The 22,052-nt window shown below is 37.6% G+C and overlaps 1 protein-coding gene across 2 annotated transcripts in view; it reads right to left on the bottom strand.

The window, feature by feature from the left end:
- Positions 1-22,052, bottom strand: part of LOC147843244 (uncharacterized) — a 1,033,179-nt gene that overhangs the window by 479,798 nt on the left and 531,329 nt on the right. The gene's annotated exons all lie outside the window — the stretch shown is intronic.

The following is a 22,052-nucleotide window of genomic DNA, read 5'->3' as shown; positions in this document are numbered from 1 at the left end:
TGTTAATTTAATAGTTTAGTTGACATTACACTGTAAAAAATGCTGGGTTCCACACCATCGATTTGTAGTGAAACAAGTTGACAAAAATCAAGTTGTTAGTTGTTACAAATTGTTCTCCCTGCATTCGCGTGGGTTTCCTCCTGGTGCTCCGGTTTCCTCCACAGTCCAAAGACATGTGGTACAGGTGAATTGGGTAGGCTAAATTTTCCGTAGTGCGAATAATTACAAATGGCATTTGGTGAAGAAATGGCATCTGTCAAAGGCCGAACATAATTTCACATCATTTTGTAAACGCACCCGAAAACTGTGATTTAACTAGAGAGTTTTATGGTGGGGAAATTATAATAAAACATACTTACTAACTCACTCAGGCCCAATCCCAATTTTACCCCTTACACCACGTTGTGTTGGCAAAACAAATAAGTTTTGTTTTCATTTTCTCTCTGTGAGAGCGTAGCTGTAGTCATGTGTGGATTAACAGTGTACACGACGCTCGACAACAATAACTTACGTGTCGAAGTAGGAACATTGTTTACCTGAGAGCTGTTCTCATCTGCCAACGCTGAGATCCAGTTTCGCTTGTAGTTTCCTCTTGATAAAGACGCGGCTCTAGTTGCTGGTGATTGTCCTGTCTCTACAGATTTGGTAAGTGAGCGACCAGTGCTCTTTGTTTATTCAGTTTGTTTGTATTGAACAAACAATTGCACCGAGTGTAAACATGTTAGCACTCCAACCAAACTTTAACCTTGTGTAGGATTTTCACCGCATTTTGTGACCGGAATAACACACGTGGCTTTCGTGAATTCCCTAAATCAGTGGTTCTCAAACTGTGGTACGCGTACCACTAGTGGTACGCGGGCTTCCTCCTAGTGGTACGCGGGCTTCCTCCTAGTGGTACGCGGAGGAACCGCTGAACAATGAAAGAAACAATTAACACTTTTAATCCTTTAATGCGTAATATAACATAGATGTGATCAGCATTGGCTGTTTTGTGAAGCGTACGATCACAACGCTGTGCTTAGAATGTTTATTTTAGTGCATTGTGTCATAAGCTGTTATAAATCATTTCCCGAAGTTTAAGAATTGATTCTGAAGCGTGATTTGACTGACATGAAAAGTAGCCAATCACAGTCGACCTTGTCTAGTTGCGTGAAACGTAAGGGCGGGACAAAGGCTTTCTGTGTTGCAGAGACAGAAAAAACAACTTAAAAACAAATGTTTTGTTGGATTAATGCTTCTTGGATGTTTTCACTATAGGATGTCTAGCAGAGTAATTAAACCGCGGACATATTTCCTGCCTTTTTGATGATCTACAAACACGTTTCGCTCTCCGACAGCCAGTCTCTCGCCTCTGACCTGTCACTTCTCTAAATACATTCTGAATGGCGGCGCGGGAATGGAGGTATTGCGCAATAACTAATTTCTACAAATGTGGCGAGTGCTTTATTTTAACACGAGAGCGCATTCATGTACGCAAATCGCTAAAACAGATATGTGAGCTTTTAAATAGGCTTTTTTTTTTTTTTAAATGAACTGCAAGTCCTCTCAGGATCGCCTGTGTACTCAGATTGAATACAATCGCGATCTTTCCACTATTAAAGTAGACATTATTTATCTTTGTTCCTTGACTAAATTTAGTCAAAAGTATTCAAAGTTATTAAGTATTTAGAAATAGATTGATACATGATCGATGACAATGCTAATGGTCTTCTTATTTGGCTGTGTTGTGAAGTGAAACTTACTTTTAGCAAAGGTGTATTTTTTTATTTTTTTTCTTTACGACAAAAGAATTATGCTGGAAATGTTTCTGGATGAGGTATTTGTGTGATTTATACATTTAGCTGTATTCTGATCTGTCTTAAAGCATACAGGTCAAAACAATCCGTTGTTACTTATTGTTTATTTATCAAAATTAACAATAAGGCTCTTAAAGCACTGCTTTGATAAATGTAGTGTTGTCATTTCAAATACCTCAAGTAAAATGAAGTCATTTGTTTTATTTTTTACTGACAGTGTACTTGTATTTTTTTTAAGTTTCTATTTTAGATTAGGTTAAATGTAAAACAAAATCTACATGTGACAGCTTTTTAAGAAACAAATTTGCCATATTGTAAAGAAAAATTGTGTAAAATATGTAAATAAAAGGCTAAATTAAATCTTTTTACCATATACTTCAATTAAACCTTTCAAAGCTTGTAAATATCGTTTAAAAAAATGGGCAAAAAGTGTCTCTATGGCCTTAAAGATTATTTGGTAGTTTTACCAGTGCTATTGAAAAAGATTAATTGTCATGAAAGGAAAAATCGACCATACTTTCTTTGTTAGTGCAATTTCCTATACATGTAGCTTTGAAATTTAAGCAATTAAACCATTCAATCAGGTTTCCACGTAAAAAAGTGATTTCATAATGAAAATCAGATTTTTTTTTTCAAAAGTAACCAACTAATACTTTTTAAAAGAGTACTTTGTACTTTTACCTAATATTAATATTATTTACTAAAATTTGTGTTGTTTTAGCAGTGTAATAGTATTTTTACTTGAGTACAAAAAAGATTTCACAAGCATTTAGTGCAGGTTTATTATATTATTAATATATGATTAATAAATATTATTTTTTATGTTTTTTATTTGTATCTATTCCTATGCAATGTTTTATGTGTTGCTGAGAATACTTTTCAGGTCTTCAATACATGTCAGTCTTGAAAAAAAAAAATAGGTGCTGGAATTGATTTTCATTAGGCTGTGCCTGTATTAATCCTGTCATATGTACATTTAACATATATTTCAAGATTTGTCTGAAAGTGTAGAAATGTGACATATAGCCTATATTTATAAGGTAAAAGCAACATCTCCAGCTTTTGATGAATAGGCTACAATGAATACTTTAGATTTAAGTACAGCAGTTTTCTTTTTACTTTTTAAGAACAGCGCCATTTTTAATGAACTTTTAAAAGCACATTTTAACAAAAACTTTTTTTTATCTGCAAGCACAGTTAATGTTCAGACTATTTCAAATGTTTAAAGTGACTGATAATAATACATATTCTTAATAATAGGAATTAATCTGCATCGTTTTTAAACTGTGCACACCTGTAGCTGCTTAATTAGGCCTATGACGCTATTTTTTAATACTGGTTAAAAAATAGCGTCGTAAGGTGGTACTTGGAGAGACAATTTTTTTCTAAGGTGGTACTTGGTGAAAAAAGTTTGAGAACCACTGCCCTAAATGAATGAGCCAAACTGCAGTTAAAGTCCACCATTTAATAATTTGGCAAATAATTCGACTACAGATGTCATGTAAACACACTTTGTCCCCTGTGTGTGTATGTGTATTTTGACTCTGAAACTCAGCATGCCCAAATAGACACTCCCACACCATGCCTCTTTTCTTCCTCCGACACTCCCCCCTAAACAGAGCTGCTGGACATGCCCACTTTTCTGACATTTTCCAAAGTAGAGGTGTGAAAACACCCTGCTGAAATGAGGGGGTTTCATGGCCCTTTAAGGCTCGTACACACCAAGACGCTTTTTATTTGCATTTGTCCTCAGAGTTTTTTAAGACATTTTTCTGGATACAAAAATAAAATTGGGATTGGACCTCCCTCACTCACTCACTCATTCACTCACTCACTCAATCACTTATTATTGCAAAGACAATTTTGCATATATACCCTTGTCCAGTTTCAGAGAAAGGGCATTTATGAGCTGATTTAACAAAAAAAAAAATATATATATATATATATATATATATATATTTTCAGTTACATGACATGTCAGTGCTATACAATAATTTCAGTTAGGTAATTTTTACAAAAGCTGCTTAAATACCTGATTTAGTGAAGGCTTATTCTTGGCTTATGCCTAGTTCAGACTGCGTGATTTTACAGGTTTTGAGAAATCGCCGTCAAATGCCTGAAATCACAGGCAAATCGCTGCTCGTGCACGTGAGTGACAATCACACAGTATGAACGATCAAAGACACGATCTGAGAGAATCGCTGATGAGTCGCCGATGCCTGTGAGATATTTGGCATGCTAAATATCTGGAGCTGCCGGCGATTAAAATCATGCCGTGTGAATTGAGTTTTGACTGAAAATAACATCAGCGATCGCCTACAGCCAATGAGAGAGCAGCTTTCACTTGTGTGTGCGTGTGTGTATACCTGCTGCAGGCCAGCGGAAGGCTGGGGGAGAAGTTAAAAGCGCTCTTTATCAGTTTATTTGGACCCACGAAATGGAGGAAAAACTAGTGGATGTTTGACAGGACTCAGGAGCAGTCTGTTTGACGTTTCATACAGAAAGAAATTAGTTTATTATCAACGTTGAGGAGAAATGGCTAATTCCCTTTAAACCCAGGTGAGCAAACATGTACATGTTCTACCCCATTAAATGCTTCTGTCTCATTATGTAGTTAATAACAAAAGATATACTACATGTTTTTGGCTGTGAGACGTAGTTTGGACGAAGTTGTCGGCGATTCTCCCTATAGTAAAGTCATACAATGTGAATGTCCATGTCGCCGAACCATCTTGCAGTGTAAACAAAGCAGCGACGAAACGCTAGCCCAGATAGTCATGCAGTGTGAAAACATCTGTGACACGACTAGTTTGAAAATCATGCAGTCTGAACTCGGCATTAAACTAAACACTGTTGGTAAAACAAGTCCTAAAAATTTTTATATTGTAATAAAGTCACAGCCAGGCCAGGTTCTCTCCATCCACAATCACCACAATCTCACTAATCACCGTCACCTGACTTTTGATTAGCCCTGCATGTAATTTCCTTAGCCCTATATAATTCAATATTCCATTCAGTGTATGGCCTCATTGTAACACAAAGGACTTTACTTTCCTCACTGTTATGCTGTGGTCACACTAGAGTTTGTGAGTGCAAAATTCTGCAGTACGGTGCTGTGAAAAGATGTGGGATTAAACAAGATGATTAGACATAAAAAAAGTGAGCAATTGGTCCATGTTTTAAATTTCTCTCCAGGGAGGTCATGTTTTGATCATATATTGATCTCATGCAATCATGTCATGCAATTTCGCAGGTCAGAGTTTACCATGCTTGAACTTTTTCAATTCAATTCAGCTTTATTTGTATAGCGCTTTTACAATGTAGATTGTGTCAAAGCAGCTTCACATAAATGGTCATAGTAACTGGAACAGTGTGGTTCAGGTTTTAGTGTTTAAGTTCAGTTCAGTTTAGCTCAGTTCAGTGTGATTTAATTAATTTAATTTTAAACTTTCCAACGCAGCAAACTGTAAAAAGCGTCACACGAGCTTGTGTTTCCAATCTGATGCATTCGCGTGCATATGAATGGAAGTCTATGGGGGAAACAGTCCAGTGTGACCGCAGCTTTAGTGTTAGCATTACGATTAAAAGATTTTACATCCTGTGTTTCCTCGTGATCTCCAGTGTCTGCATCTTTTCCTCCTAGTGTGATCTATCCAGGTTCCCTGTCTGGTTGACGTCAATCCCCCTGTATATGGTTACCTGCATTCCTGTGTCTCCGTATTTATCCTCCAGTCATTCCAGCTCCTTCAGATCCACCAACATCTATTCTGTTGAATTCAATATCCGTATCTGTTTAATTACCATCGTCATAATAAACTAGTTTTTTTTATAGTTTTCCTTTTTGTTTTTGTTGCTGTTGTTTTTTTTTATAGAGTCATTTTTAATGCAAGGGAGCTTTTCAATAGAACTGCCTGAGTGTATAAGCAAGCTTGTCAATTTCATAGATTCATGGTATTGAAAATAACGTATAAACATTTATCTACATACAAGAGCAAGAAAAAGCAGGATCAATACTGTCTGAAAAAAAAAATGCTATCAGTCCTCTTCTATAATGTGTTAGTAATTGCTGTAACCATGTTGACAGACAAAAACATCAAGCATAAGGCATTGTAGTGGTTTAGTCTATAATACTTATTCAAAACTATCTTAGGTGCATCTTGTTTTTATTCTTTCAAAAGCAAAAAAGACAAAGACACTTATCCAGTATCATCTTTCTCTTATGCTGAAACACCTAGTTTTGTTTTGATTTCCAACACCAAATGAACTGATACCCTTGTGTCCTGCCATTTTTCATAACCAGTGAGAGGTTGACAGCTTAAAGATTCGCTATGTGTCTGACAGCATAAAAAAAAAATAAAAATAAAAATCCTAATCCCATGTGATACTGTTCATATGCCAATAATAATGACATTTCAACATTTATTTATTTTATTTTTTTTTTTTTTGACTACAGGCATATTCATGCAGCACATCAACTGAACTTGCTCTTATAGAGTTTGACTGTGAGTCCTAACATTTTAATTTTAGGGCCATCCTAATAAAATGCCATCAGATATTAAGCAGAATGTCTACAGCTAATGAATGGTAGTTAGCATGTAGAGATGGCCTGGTGGCTAGCAATGTTGTCTCGCAGCAAAGAAGATCCCTAGCAATGAAATTAAGCATTTTTATGTGGAATTGGTAAGTTCTACTTCAATCAGTGTGGATTCATGTACTGGGTGTATTGAAGATTGCCCCTCTCCCACTAGTGTGTAAAAAAGTCTCGTGTTTGGAATTACTGGTTCTTGCCAATAAAGCACATATACTGGAATAGTGTTATGATGTAAATAACTAAAGGGAGCATGCAGTGATACAGCCATTGAAACAGCCATCCCATGATTTTTAATAGACATCTTAGGTAAAACAATGCAAAATTTGAGCTGTCAGTAAAAATTTAATAAAAGCCCAACAATAGCCAAAACCCAAAACTAGACTGTTCATCAAAAATACGGGAATATATGACCACACATGAGAAGTCTATTCTCTCTAATTAATGACTATCCTTTTTTTTTTCCCTGGCATCCCAAATCTAGCAGTATGTCTATGTTTAGATCTCTATTAAACACACAATTGCTAGACTGTCATTGCTCCACTTCTGAGCAAAAAGGTTTAGCTTTACACACCACATGCAGATAGCCAAAGGCCAACTAGCAAGTATGGTCTGTGCCTGAGTGCAAGGAAATTACTGTTTATATCAGCAGGTATCAATACTCTGTATTCAGCCAAAAACACCACAGAAAAGGTCTGACTAGTGCAAAACACAAAAACAGATGCCCAATGTTGGCTGGGTAAATGAAAAAAATAAAGTCCAAGTACCGGCCAAAGTCAACAGTTTAATAAAGATTTAAAGTAAGGCCCAATACCAATTCTATTTTTGTATCCCTACCCCTTTCCCTTCCCCTTGGCACTTGAAACAGAGTGTGAAGGAGAAGGGCTTCAAATTTTACACCTGAAGCCTGGTTTATACTCAACGCATACACTAGTTCGCTTGAGTGTGTGTGGCGAATGTGACGTCATCGATGTGTTTGCGGAGGTTTGCTTTGGGTGCGCGCGACATAGGTTCGGCTGCTGGAGAGCATGACTTTTTTTGAGACTCGAGCGAACAGTTTGAGTGGCGCCACATTTCATTTGAGTTGAGTTGAATATGAACCACTTTGTACAGACAAAGACTTTTACAGAGACTGTTAAGACTGTACAGACACATTCACCTTTGATCTTAGAGATAACCAGACGGTCAATAATTATTGGTTAAAAGTTGCAACAGCCCTGGGAAAAGAGGAATGTTTTTGTTTAAAAAAAAAAAAAATATATATATATATATATATATATAGTAAAGTTTGAGGGATAGGTTTGTTAATGCCAAAAGAGTCCATGGCAAAAGTGGAGACTCAGGTACATTCATTCATTTTGTTGTCAGCTTAGTCCCTTTAATTATCCGGGGTTTCCACAGCAGAATGAACCGCCAACTTATCCAGCAAGTTTTTACGCAGCGGATGCCCTTCCAGCCACAACCCATCTCTGGGTAACATGCACACACAAATTCACACACACACACACACACACACACACTCATACACTACAGACAATTTAACCTACCCAATTCACCTGTACTGCAAGTCTTTGGACTGTGGGGGAAACCGAAGCACCTGGAGGACACCCATAAGAAGGCAGGGAGAACATGCAAACTCCACACAGAAATGACAACTGAGCCAAGGTTTAAACCTGCGACCCAGCCACCTTCTTGCTGTGAGGCAACAGCACTACCTACTGCGCCACTGCCTCGCCCGACTCAGGGACACAATTACAGAAATATGTTTTTTTTTTTTTTTTTTTTACACTAGTCATGGGTTTTACACTGAAATATATGTTATAATTTTGAATTTAAAACAGTTGAATAGTTAAAAAATTATAATTAAGGAAAAATTGTTTATTTGATAAAGGTCAGGAATGTTAAACCATTATTGCCTTTTTAGCATAAGTATAGGGCAGAAACCAGCCAGAGAGTAACCTGTGAATTGTGGAGTGGTCAAAATAAAAAAAATTAAAATAAATAAAAAAAGTCATAATAAAATATATATTTGTAGAGCAAGCCATGTGCTGTTGTCATTAATATTTTAATAAACTTTAATAAGTTTCTGAGATTTGCAACAAAAGCAAGTGATGCAAGTTTGATAAAATATATATATATATATATATATTGAATGGTTATAAAAATCCTTATAATCATTAAAACAATTCATTAAAATAATTTGTTAAAAAAAATTTGAATGATATTAATGATATGACGTAGTTCCGTGAACTTTCTACTTCTCTGTTTATCCGTCTGACTTTAAATTTAGTTTCTTTTGCCTGCCCCCTGTCGTTTTAAAGAATATCACAATGGTGAACGCAGCAAGTATAGGGGTGCTTTCACACTAGCACTTTTGGTCTGCACCCGGTTTTGTTTGACGTCATATTATGGTACGTTTAGCTACATGACTTCTAAATGTGTCTTCTGAACTCGGGTGCGCACCCGTGAACTGTACCCAAATCTGCCTGAAAGAGGTGGCCTAGGTACGGTTCATGCGAACTCTGGTACAGATCACTAATGATGTGAATACAATCATACCAAATAATGGAAGTGTACTGTCAACTGTACAACAAACTATTGTTATCATAATGCTACCTTGGTGATGAGCGAGACTGAGCCAGGGCAAACATAGAGATAATTTCTGTGTCTCCTCCAAAAACAGCTTCTGCAGACACTGTGTGATTTTCTGAATGTTTATAATATTTTTGTATGGCAGATGGATGTGAGTCGCTTTCTGTGTGTCCAAAACCAAAAGATTCAGTAAAAGCTGAATGACCGCAATGTGCGTGATCTTTCCATTTCAGCGCGTTATTTCGTGACCGTCACCTAGCAACAGCAGTAAACAAAACAGCAGCTTGATGATGCAAACGCTCAGAAGAAAAAAAAAAGACTGTGAGAACACAAACCAAACAAGACAGTGGCAAGGGGGGGCAAACAAATTGGATGCGGTCCAGGCAATTGAACCAAGTGTGAAAGCACCCTAAAAGCCTTGTCCGTTTCATGAGGTGCACGCGCAGTCAGTATAAATCCAGCTCAAGAAATGGGACAGCGTTGCAACACCTGCATTTGTCATCATATGTCATCACGATCTGTTGCTTCATAGGAGATGGACGATTGCGACTGCTGTTTTTATTCTAGTTGCATTATTTGTTTATTGTATTTATCTTCAGAAAGGCAAAAATATCATGTTATTATAATGATCTCACAGGCATCGGTGACTCTCAGATTGCGTCTTTGATAGTTCATACTATGTGATTGTCACTCACATGCACGAGCACCGATTTGCCTGTGATTTCAGGCATTTGTCTGCGATTTCTCAAAACCTGTTGGCGAGTCAAAATCGAGGCTAAAATTATGCAGTCTGAACTCGGCATTAGCCCTACACCTTTACACTTCATGATCACAAATGCTGTAGTTATTCCATTTGCATTTTTTTTTTTTTTTAATTTTTTTCCAGGACATTTCCCGGTGGCTGTACAGTCTCTCTGGCCTGCCACCGTGATTCTGGCCTGCTGTTCACCCACCACCCCAATTTTCATAAACATAACTTTTTCCGGTTGAAAATGCTGCTGTAGTCTGCCCCTACCCCTTCACATGAATACGCACAACGAGTGGTAGTTGTAAGGAAAAGGGCTAAGGAAGAATGGAAATTAGGCCTAAAACATGTCAAACACATGCTTATAATATAACATCAGCAACAGTTTGTTCTCAGAACCATCAGAACCATCAGGAGTTTGCTCCATTAGCGAAATTAGGCACCTTAGGTGTCCTACACTTTCAGTGAGAGAATTCACCCCCTGTTGAGAAGCCAAAAATGTTGAACTAGCACAGGGAATGCGAACCAACAATTTATCACAGGATTGTAAGTCACATAAACACACAGGTTTGTTATATGTGCTCTGCTGGGAGCACTGAGCTTCCAGCTTGTGTTCTTTAGCCAAGGGCATCAACATCAATGCTCCCACATGTCCCACATGTGCTTGATCACAGACCAATAGGGAGAAGGCTGTCACTCCCAAGCCACTGTAGCAACATTCAGCAGCCCCTGTAGCTTTCTCCCAAACAATTGTTCAAAGAGGCTTAGCCTTGCGGAAGCCTGGGGTACAGCTCACACGTCAGAGAGAATTAGGTTTCAGTCTTGATTGTCCTCTGCTATCACCTTCTTTTCTGCCAGACCACTGTTGACTGGGATCAGCAGCTTCTCTGGTTGTTTTTCACACAACGGGCGATCCCCCAGTCATCAGCCTGCTTCTTCCACTTTGAACTGTTTTACACTTGACAGGCGAGAAGCCCTCTGGACTTACTGAGAGAACATCGAGAGAACCCAACAGACTCAGAGCACTGTCACCTCTGTGGTAAAAATCGAGCAACTGAAAGGATGGCATTATAAAGAGGTCTCAAAAGATCTGATACAATCTAAAGGCCCAAACTAAAGCTTAAGGTGCTGCTGCCCCAGAGAAAAGCACTTGACCAAGCAGTGTGTGCAGTAATAGTCACCTGGAAATCTACCCAAGTTATTATTAGAATATTTGAAAACTAAAAAATAAAATGCACAGGAGTACGTTTGAATACCACAATCCACAGACCTGTCAGACTGCATTGTAATATCTTCCCCCATGATGCTTTGAAGTTGTTTCTATATCAGTGGCTGAAGAAAGGAAAGAGCTGTCAAGAAGGCCCTGTCTGAACAAAGGGATTTTGACTTTTATGGTATGTGGTATATGTGATGTGTACTTATTCAATAAAATGCAACAGTGCTTCTTTTAAGTCCTCACAAAGTAGAATTGTGCATAGATGAATAGCGGTCAGTTCCTTTTCTTCTAAGTATATACAGTATACGGTACCCGCAGTTAAATATTTTGTCTGATTTATTTTAATCGCATAAATAATGGATTCATCCAACTAAGTGTAGTTTATTTATAAACTAATTTCGAATGGATCACAGCTGGACCTGCATTAGCCAACACACACTTTTCCAATCAGATGATTCCTAAGTCACTATATAGAACCACAGTCATCTTCACCTTGAAGAATCCGCTCTGTTTTTCCCTATATCTTCCACTTTTTTTTTCTTAGATTGGGTGGCACAGTGGCCCAGTGATTAGCACTGTTGCAAGAACGTCGCTATTACCATTCAAGGTCGGTTGAAATTTCTGTGCGGAGTTTTCATGTTTTCTCGGCATTACCGTGGGTTTCCCCTGGGTTCCTTCCACTGTCTAAAGACATGCACCATAAGTAAACTGACCAAACCAAATTGGCACTATAGTCAAATTCCTAGCCAACAGTATTTTTTCACATGAAGCAATCCATTATCAGCCACATATAAGCAGGGAAGGTCTTGAGATCTATCTGAGGTATCTCCTTTTTCGCTCTACAAACAGGAGGGAGCCCAGGGCTCGAGGATCTTTTGAGCTCAGGGCTGTCTGCTGGGACAGCATGGCAAAATATCTTTTAATCAATCATCAGCTAAAGCCTCATTCGCATTGAGCGACTAGCAAGCAACCACTCATTTCAACAGATAGTGAGCGACAACTGGCGACTTCTGTATATAAGAGCCACATTGATAATTGGCGATCTTGTGGGTGTGTCAAGTGATGCGACAAAGCAAAAGCCAATTTAAGTTAAAGCCAATAGGAGCAGCAGTAGAGCTTACATCATTCTCTCTCAGCTCGTACAGAGGATGCTTGTTATAAACCTTCACAGACTAGTGTTTGCAGCAGGTCGCCACCCAGAGTGACAAGCAGTTACAAAGATGCTGCTAGTGTGAATGAGGCATAAGTGTGAACTCTTGAAACATTATATTTAAGGGAGATGGGATGTAACACCCAGTTTAAACATTCAACAAACAAACAATAAATGAATAAATTCACAGTTAAGTCTTTGTTTGTTTGATTAATTGTGCTGAATGATTGTTTCGATGTTTGTTTGGTTGACTGATCAATTGATTGAGCACATTTTATGCAAAAAACAAACATTAATTCTCAATCACCATTAACACAATCTCCCGTCAGGTGTTTCTCATCTGTGATTGCTACAGAATGATATCATATCTTGAACCTAATATATGAACGTTGTCTTCACTGTCAGAAGGAGAATATATTTGGGCCCAATCCCAATTCTATTTTTGCACTCCTACCCCTTCCCCTTGGCCCTTGAAACAGAGGGTGAAGGAGAGGGACTTCAAAATGTAACCCTAAAAAAATGGGACAGCGCTAAAACAGCTACACAAGTTGTTATATGTCATCGTGATCTCTTGCTTTATGTGATATCAGACGATCATGATTGCTGTGGTTATTCCAGTTGCATTATTTATTGGTATTTATCTTCAGGAAACCAAATATATCATGTTATCATAAGAATATAATGTGACAATAAGATCGTACTGTAACTGTGCATTTACACCCTGGCCATATCTAAACACACAAAAACAACAATAACACTATAGCAGACACTGTAAAAAGGTAAATACCAACCACTACACTTTTTTTGACAGGGGATTTGCGTGTCATCGAGTGTCAGAAGAGTTATTATTATGTAATATAGATTTTTTTTCACAGAAATTTAACAGTTTTGATTTTAGTGGGTTTTTTATATATATATATATATATATATATATATATATATATATATATATATATATATATATATATATATATATATATATATGATGGTAAAACCTGAACATGTTTATGAATATATTAAATCATAAGCTTGTTTGTTGTAAAAATCCGTAATAAAAACAAGTTTACTTCTGTGTGCAGCCATGCTAATGTGATAGCTGATGTATTCTGGTAATTTCTCCTTTTTTTTTACCTTTTGGTTTTAAGCGTGGTCCTGAAAAATCTCAATTTTTGAGGGGTATCTGGCTAAGGGTAAAGGGGTAGAATTAGGATTGGCCTTAAGCTGTCTTTTTCTATGGTCTACATTAAAATAAGCTTTTAAGGATGGAAAAAAGAAAGTTTCTTCCAAAAGTTACAATTATATACATGATTTTCAGAGAGGCAAAAGTCTGACAACAACTCAACAGAAAATGAATTCTGATAAATATAATCACAGCATTCAGTGTCTGTGAACTTGCACAGTTATGAGTCAGCGTCTGAAGCAATTTGTATTAAAAGCAGTTTGCATCTGAATATTTATGTCTCAGGCATAATCGCGCTTGCAAGGTATGCCATGGGATATATGTCCTGTATTAAATAACTCACAAAACCCTAGCAAAATGCATACCCCTTCACTCTTTTTATTTAATAGCAAGTCACTTTGTCTAATGTGACAATGTCAAAGGTGACAGCCAGGCATAATAAAGCAGATAATGCTTGCTAAATAATACAACACTACACAAATCCCTTTTTTCATTCCCTCGCGCTTAAGCAAAAAAGTTTTAAATAATAATATTTCCCTTAGTAGTCCAATGAATAATAAAAACCTCTCATTTAAGGTAAGGGCACATACCTCTAGAATTGCAAAATAATAGAACCATTTTATGATTGTGGCAAAAGCTGTAAAGCTGGATTAATGCTTTTAATCAACAGTTTATGCCAGAGAAGTTATAAACCTGCAAATATGTAATGCAATTATTGAAAGCGAATTAAATGTTTTTTTTTTTTTTTTCCTTAAATTAAGTCGGCTTTCTAAGCCCTGATAAAAAAATAAATGAATAAATAAATAAATAAATAAATAAATAGCTATAATAGTGTTTCTTTTCCTCCTTTCTCTTTCTCATTTATTCATTTGGATTCTTTTACAAAGCAATTTGATTATAGCTGCTTAATATTTACATTTTAGAAGCACAGAGAGCAGGAGGGAATGAGTTTATGAAAGAGAAAACATGTGGTGAGTGGCTTTGGGGAGCATCTGCTGTAATAAGGAGCAATAATAGACATTATATCTCCTTTAATGTGGGATGTAAAACCTGGGAATTCTAAGGTCTGTGTTTAAATGCATAGACTCAAAGACACTGATTCACTTTTAAAATTGAAAAAGTAAATACAAATATTCATTATATTATACAATATGAGCACATATGGACCTGCTTTGAAAAAGTATAAAGCTTACAATGAGTTCCTACATAAAGCTCATTAAGAGGATGGAAGAGAGGTCTTTAGAAAGATGAAGATGGCCTTCTTTCCTACAGAAATCAATTAAAACTGCCAATTCTCATTGATTAGACAAGCAGGAGACCAACTGAAAAACCCCAGGAATTAGAGATAGCTATTAAGATAGTTTAAAAGCAACTAGAAGGAGGTTTATTTTCCCTTTCTTTCCCTCTAGGATATTGGTTGTTACTGCATTTTAATAATTTCTAATGATAAGAGCAGAGGTTTGTTAGTGGATTTGACTGGGTTTTCTCAGTTTGTCAGCGAGGTTCTCACAAAATCATTATACCTTCAGGGTAAAAAAAAAAAGGGTTCTTAAAAGGGTCACGCAACATCAAAACACATTTTTTTTCAGATGTTGACAGTCGTATATGTCCCACGTTGTTTAAAACGCTATTAGGGCATGTTTTTCACCAAAAGAGTTAAAATTTGTTGTTTTTGCATCGTTTTAAGCAAATTTGTTCTTACAGTTTGAAAAGAAATGAAAGTCATTGAGTTTTCAGCATTTATTCAGGAGAAAGACTTTGTTTGAACTAATCAGCGTGCTCTATTGTGAATGAGCATCATTAATAAGCATGAAATAGCTTAAAAGACTTTTCAGAGAGACTCCACGTTGTATTGCCAACTGTAATTAATGCAAGTAGTTGAAGAACTGTTCGGAGGCATGGGTCATTGGTGTTGCGTTTTTAAATATGCCACAATGAAAGTTGTTTCCATTTCCCTGCAATGAGAGCACAGCTTGCATGTGGACACACATGTGTGGATTACAGTGGTCTGCTAACATGTGACAAAAATAAGTTTGCAAGGAACATTTTTTACCCAAGAGCTTTTCACATCTAGAAATGGTGAAATCCAGATGTGCAACTCAAAAAAAAAAAAAAAAAAAAAAAAAAAAAAAAACTATTACTAAAATATTATGGACTTAAAATGCTTTGCTTGGTGTCTTTTTAATCAGTTGTTCAACAGTTACATTAATCCTTTAAACCTGAAGCGGGTGTGAGGTGTCGTGCCAGAACGATGTTTTCACAACAGATGTAGCATGCTAAAATTACAACAGCGTCAATTAAGATTACAACAGTCCACTTTTTGGGTGCAGTGCAGTATTTGTGGCAGGCACAATGGGAGACATCACAAGTCACCCTGAACTTTTTTTTTTTTACACAGCTCTCAAATCCGCTGTAAATGCTGCTCTGTGTTTGGGTTGCCTGCCACACGTAATGAAACCCCTTTTCTTGAAAACTCTTCCCTCTTAAGCCGGGTTTATACTTCTGCGTCAAGTGATCAGCGTGACCCACGATGTATGCAACGCGCATAGCTGTGCATTCATACTTCTGCGCGCTGTTTCTGTTGCTCTGCAATAACACTTTCGAAACGCTAGTTGGCAGTGAGGTGTTTATGTTCCTCTGTGTTGAGGTTCTTCTATGTTTTTTTTTTTTTATCACTTCCTTAATACGCAAGTGGTTCAAACTCGCTCATTTTGAGGAAGGAACCGGCGGACGTGCAACAATTTTAACCCAGAGGTAAACACAAAACAAAACTTTCCATCTGGAGCACCTTTACGGCACTCCACTTTTCACAATCCACAAACAATTCACAAACAGAAACAACAAAATAATCGCTCCATCGAGCTCACGCGGCACTCGGTCCCGCTTAAACTCATCAGCGCTACCTAGCCAACCAATCACAGAGCTTGCACTACGCATCGTTTTGATGTGTAGTTACATTTTTTTGAGGGAGCGCATGAGCGACACCGACGGCCACGGCGCAGCCTATGTGTTCACTTGACGCAGAAGTATAAATCAGTCTTTACGCCACTCGAAACTCCCACCTAAACAAAGCTCAAACTAGAGGTTTGAAAACACTCTGAGACAGGGGGGTTTCATGACCCTTTAGGGCATACTCACACTATGCACAGTTGCCTTGAATCGGGTCAAAGCACGCTTGTCCCCCCCTCCTGTCTCCCTCAACGGCCTGCACTTACACTATATTCGGGCTTGTGCACGCTTTAGTCATCAATGCTGTGCTGTCAGGGCCGGAGTGGGACTCATTTCCAGCCCTGAAGTTTTAAGCCTCAGACCGGCCCACCTCAGTTCACGACTGACTATAATAAAATAAGGTAATTTCCAATTCAGTTTCTAATTACACTATCATGTCTTTTTTTTTTTTTTTTTTGAGAAAACAGCTGCATTAGAACTTCAAATGTTCAACAACCCTAACAGTATTATATGTCTTAACAATAAAAATGAAAAGAAAAAAAATATTAATTGCTCAGACGAGGATCAAACCCAAGTTGGCGGCATCATAAACTAATGTGCTAACCACTGGACCACAACAGTTGTACATTGAGTGGTGACTCAACCAAGTTATATCATCATTAACCTGCAGGCAGTATCATGTTCACGAGGCTACGAGAAAATAGATAAAAAGAGCAGAGCTGCGGTAAAATAATGAATAACAAGACTGTGGTCAAGTAAATTAATTAATTGATTTAAAAAGTGTAACTGCTGAGAGCAACAGAATCTGGAGCAAGGTACACCAACCCTCACGGCCAAAAAACTGACCAGCCCACCGGGAATTCTCCAGGTCCTCCCGATTAGCCAATCCGGGCCTGTGTGCTGTTCAGTAAGTGCTTTCGTAGAGCACATAGATTTCTTTAGTTATATCGTTTAAGTAGTTTGATATGTAGTGAGACCGAACAGATCAGCCACTTTTGACGCTCATAAACAACCATAAAGTCCTCATGCTGCAGAAATTAGGCAGTTGTGCTGAAGGTGCGCAGGGGTCATGCAGTGAGGGGTTTGTGTCTTTAATAAACTATGACAGTTTGTGTTCACTGAACAGTAAGAATGATTAAATAATCCATATGAAACAGCCCCTTAAAAGTCACGTCTCTCTTTTAGTCTCGGCGCGTTTTGCACTCAAGCGTACTGTGCTAAAGCCCAAGTGAACCACGCTCAGCCGATTCAGCGCACACACTTCTCAAACTATCCGGGAAACAGGCCTGAGCACGGTTCAGATAGCATAGTGTGAGTACGCCTTTAAACAATGAACACCATCCTGTGCAGCTCCTCCACTGCTTCAGCAGTGGGTCTAGTTCATACATTTTTTATTATTAAAAAAAGTTATAAATCAGCTTATTCTGAATCCACAAATTTGTTCATTGACATATTCTGCTTTGGGAATGTTAACAAAGTCAGATGCTCTGTATCTTTTATCGCTTTGGATTGACGCCCTGCCACTCAGCTTTCTGTGGTGCTCCCAGTGGATTGAGAAAAGGCCCAACTTTAAATATTCTTAACACTAAAAAGCATATTTCAGGCTGAGGCCCTTTGGGGTGCATGTGGAGGCAGGTGTTCGGGAAAGTTATTTGAATGATTAAATCAAAGGCCGTGGGTAGTGATGTATGAAGAACTGTAGCATTTCAGCTTCAGTGGCTGAAGGGAGTCATTACAATTTAAAATGAACTTTAATGTTCTTTTAGAGCAGCAGGTAATTTTAGTCTGGCCCCTATAATGTCAGCGTGTCTATTTGAAAAAGGAAGAGAAGGAAAAGAGAGTGAAGGAGATCATAAAGCCATATGTATACCCATATGCAGAGCCATGGTTCCTTTGCAACACGACCACATATTGAATACAGAAATGAGAAAGTGTGTATCCATGTGTGGGTGTGTCCATATGCGCATTTACATGGTCACACATTGTAACACACACACACATACACACCATTTCAAGTGTGAAAACACTTACATGAAATTTGATGTGAACATCCAACAGTGCTTGGTGGTATTAAGTGTACTACAGAGACTGAAGCAAGTTGTATTATTCAACATTTAACATCACCTGACAGCTGTTTGATGCACATGAAGTGCTGTTGTCCTCTCAGATTTTTAATATTTAACACACTTCAGGAAGTCTTAGGTAGCCAAGTTTAACTGCATAACAGGTCACAGAGAGAAATGTCATGACTTTCGCTTCAATGCCATGATAATTATGACATCGGGAGAAAGCATTAATTATAAATTACTGTAGTTAAATAAAAATGTGTCACATCAAATATTCAGTTTTTCTTCCATTGGACCTAAGTTTCTAATCCACACGTCCAGTGCCTATATTTAATATTAAAACAAATCAGGATTCTTCATGTGACACTATTATAGCACTTGAAGGTTATGAGAATGTGTCGGCCATTGTGTTATAGATAGTCCTGCTCTAAATAAACCATCATTTCCTTTTCATTGTAAGCTCTAATTAAGTTTGTATTAGTAATGTGTTAGCCAGCCATTAAAAATACCTAACTCATAAATTTAAGTGTACTGTATATCCTAAGCAGTCACTGCCATTAAATATAGTACTTAAGGCTTTGTTCTTGAAAACTTGTAATGACTTGGATGATCTTGAGCAGGTTAGGCCCTATGCCTGGTGTAATGTTGTAGTATGAAATATATTCAATACCCCTAAGACACCTGTCAAATCAACTGTGCTTCACATACGTGAGCTTACTTAATTTAAATTTTGTCCCTCATGGTTTCCATTAAGCTAAAATGCTGCTAAATCTGGAGGTCGGTGAGGTCTAAACAGTACAGAAGAGAAATGTGTCATGCTCTGTATGTGGCGCATTAATGACCAGATAGATAACACTTGATTGTGGACTTAAAAATCCTAGTTACATTATTATTTTTTTTTTCAGGAAAGAACAAGAGTTATATGGTCATGAAAATAAGGGATAGAAGAGGCCAGTTAGATCGAAAACGAATATCAGTTACTTAAATAGTGAAAAAGGAAATAGGATAAAGGCTGTGTCTTGGATGTGCCCCCAAAATTTATGTTGTACATCATTTATTGACATTCACAATTTATTTTGCAGACACTTGTATCTAAAGCAACTTAAAAATGTGGATAAAAATCACTTAGAATAATCAGAAAATAGCTGTATATATTTAATATGACAAGTGTAAGTTAATTTATAATTTTATAGTATTATTTTAGGCAGCACGGTGGCGCAGTGGGTAGCACGATCGCCTCACAACAAGAAGGTCACTGGAGCCCCAACTGGTCAGTTGGCAATTCTGTAGGGAGTTTGCATGCTCTCTCCATGTTGTCATGGGTTTCCTCCAGGTGCTCTGATTTCCCCCACAGTCCAAACACATGTGGTACAGGTGTATTGAATAAGCAAAATTGACTGTGGTGAATGTAAGTGTGTATGGGGGTTTCTCGATGTTGGGTTGCAGCTGGAAAGGCATCCGCTGCTTAAAACATATGCTGGATAAGTTGGTGGTTCATTCCGCTGTGGCGACCTCTGATGAATGAAGGAAATGAATGAATGAATGAATGAATGTATTATTTTAATAAGTTAGTTCCCTCTCCTGTGTGAAGCACACTAAAAACTGAACAATGTTGTTTTTTTTTTTTTTTCCAGAAACATGAAGCATTGAAAAGAAAGTACCTCATGCACATGCCAAGAAAGTGTGTGTCATCTACAGGTGGTTTGTCAAGCCCACTCACTTCTCTGAAGCAGATTAAAAGCCTCTGTACTTCTAAAGCAATCAAACATTAAACTGAATTTATGTCATTTCGAAATAAATCTAGCCAAAGTTTTTTTTTTTTGAGATTGAGCTGTCATTTGTCCATTGTGATAATACCTAATTATCCTATTAAAATATTATAAACTGTCATAGTGGCAAAAATTAAATAAATCAGTTATTAGAAATTTGTTGAAAAAAAAAAAATCAGTGGGTGGGTCAGTGGGTCAAGACCATTTTTGACCACTTAAAACATTTTTGCTGGATCATTTTTTTTAACAAATTAAAATACTAATATTTAAAAGTACATCTTTAAAAAAAAAAAAAAAAAAAAAAAACACTGTTTTTCTATCTCAGCCACCATCATTGTTTGCCATCCCAATCTGATACATTTACAACTCTGCCTACATCAGCGTGGAGGTGTTGGAGTGGTGGGAAACTTATTGCTTTTTTTGAACATATTTTTGCCTTAATAATTTTTTAATATTTGTTTCAGAAACAAGGAGCACTGCTAAGAATGTGCATGGTGGAAACAGAGAGGAGAGAGCATCACCAACAGGCAAACAGCCAATTTAGCTTATTCAATTATTCAAACTCACGCCAACACGGGAAGAACATGCAAACTCCACACAGAAATGCCGACTCACCCAGCCATGACTCGAATCAGTGACCTTCTTGCTGCGAGGCATCAGTGCTAACCACTGAGCTACAGTGTTACCGGAATGTCCAGACTTTTAGTGGTCAGCAATTGTTCATACAGAATACAGTATTACGCAATATCCCCATATACTATAAAACATGGCATCTCCATAATGTGGGTGAACAAGCTTACACCTTCAAAATTATGTTGCATTAACACGCATGTTTCATTTGACAAGCTTTTACACAATCACTGCCATGCTCCAGTTACACCTGTAGTTTTCTTCTAGAAATGTTGACTTAGTGCATTATTAGCCATCCCTAAGTACACCATTAGAGCAGAGAGAAAGGGGGAAAGAATGAAGGGAAATGGTCATTGGCTCAGAGGTCCCCATTATAACCTCCACCTCTATTCAGCACTGCTCCCAAAATGGAATATAAAACATCTCTATCTTTCTTTTTACGTCTCTCTTGCTCTGTGTCAAGGCTCTAGAGAGGTCTGGTAGGGTTGTGGCATTAAAGAGAAAATTAACCTCATAGCGAAATGTCTTATGGAGCTTGTTAAGCTGGACACCTGCAATCTTTCACAACCCACTTCGGCATCGTTTAACTTCATGTCATTCCCTTCACCCCTTTATCTTTCCCTTTTTCTCTAACCCCCTTTAAAAAGGCTGGGAGAACACTGTGACACATGCTGCAGAAAAGACAATGGTGCTAAAGATGCTACAAGGAAAAGGGATACAATTATAGCAATGTAAGGCACCCTACTGAGGCAGAAAGGAGAAAAGATCTTCCCACCTGACGTCCATATTGGCTCTGAGTTATGCAGAATGGAGGGAGAAAAAACAAGAAAGAGCTGTGTTCTATGTATCTGACATGAAACCAGGGCTATAGAGAAACTGAGAGAGTGAAAGAGCAAGATTTACAGAAGGTAGAGGCAGTCAGCCTTCTTAGTTATTCTCTCAACATTCAAATGACAAAAAAATAAATAAAAAATGGAAGAAAAGAAGAGTTGAGAGCAAGAGAGAGATCAAGTGTTCTGAATTTGAATGACTCTTGGGCACAGGACACATACCTCTTTAAACTGATTTTAATGCGGTTAACATGGGTTTAACAAATTACAAAATGTACTGGTCTAATTTAGTTTATTTACAAAATACAAAATCAATCCAAAAATCCTTTTTTCAAAATCGTATTTTATGTCAGTATATATATATATATATATATATATATCCCCCACAGTCCAAATACATGTGGTGCAGATAAATTGGGTAGACTAAATCGTCCGTAGTGTATTGAGTGTGTGTGTGAACAGGGCCGGCGCGTCCATAGAGGCGACCTAGGCGGCAGTATAGAGAGGCAGGCGTCCGCAACACCTCCCTCACCACCCACGT

This window comes from Danio rerio, chromosome 7 (genome assembly GCF_052040795.2).
Source record: "Danio rerio strain M-AB ecotype USA chromosome 7, GRCz13ab, whole genome shotgun sequence".
Lineage (NCBI taxonomy): Eukaryota > Metazoa > Chordata > Actinopteri > Cypriniformes > Danionidae > Danio > Danio rerio.
This window is presented reverse-complemented; position numbering and strand designations above follow the sequence as displayed.